The sequence below is a fragment of the Bison bison genome, unplaced genomic scaffold (assembly GCF_000754665.1).
Source record: "Bison bison bison isolate TAMUID 2011002044 unplaced genomic scaffold, Bison_UMD1.0 scf7180017864500, whole genome shotgun sequence".
Taxonomy (NCBI): Eukaryota; Metazoa; Chordata; class Mammalia; order Artiodactyla; family Bovidae; genus Bison; species Bison bison.
This window is the reverse complement of record NW_011495059.1, coordinates 8,142,004-8,142,728: the sequence shown is the minus strand read 5'-3', so window position 1 is coordinate 8,142,728 and position 725 is coordinate 8,142,004.

Below are 725 nucleotides of genomic sequence, written 5' to 3'. Positions count from 1 at the left end.
TTGGAGCCCAAGAAAATAAAATCTGTCACTGTTTCCACTGTTTCACCATCTATTTGCCATGAAGTGATGGGAGTGGATGCCATGATCTTCATTTTTTGAATGCTGAGTTTTAAGTCAGTTTTTTCACTCTCCTCTTTCACCTTCATCAAAAGGCTATTTCCTCTTCTCTTTCTGCCATAAAGGTGGTGTCATCTGCAAGTCTGAGGTTACTGATATTTGGGTTTGCCCTGGGCAGTGCCCAGAATCACTGTTTATCCTCCTTTGTGTCTGTCTCAGTGTTGTGTTTGTGACATTTTCCCACAATGTTGTGTGTGGTTGTGGATTTTTTATTCTCACATTTTTAAGTCAGTTTTTAAGTCAGCCACAAGCATCCTTAAGCTTGTGTCTCCTTCTTTCTTGGTTTTAGTACTTTATATTTCTTACTTGACGAAGGTAATGTACAGAGTTGCCTTTGTTTTGGCTATACCATCTCTTTCTCCCTTACACCGATAAACAGAGGCGTTCAGCAGTGGTTATTTCTTCTGACCTGCTCTCAGAAAGTCTGTAGTACATCACTGTTGCTAAGTCGGTCCCTGTGGATTATGTATTTGACAGGTATTTTTGGGAATCTATGAATTTCAGCCTTCCAATATAAGCCTTCCTTTCACCCACCTCCTTTGCTAAGCATCAGGGAGTTGCCAGCCATGGTGTCCATTTTAGCTGAGTTGGGGTAGTCACTGCCAATA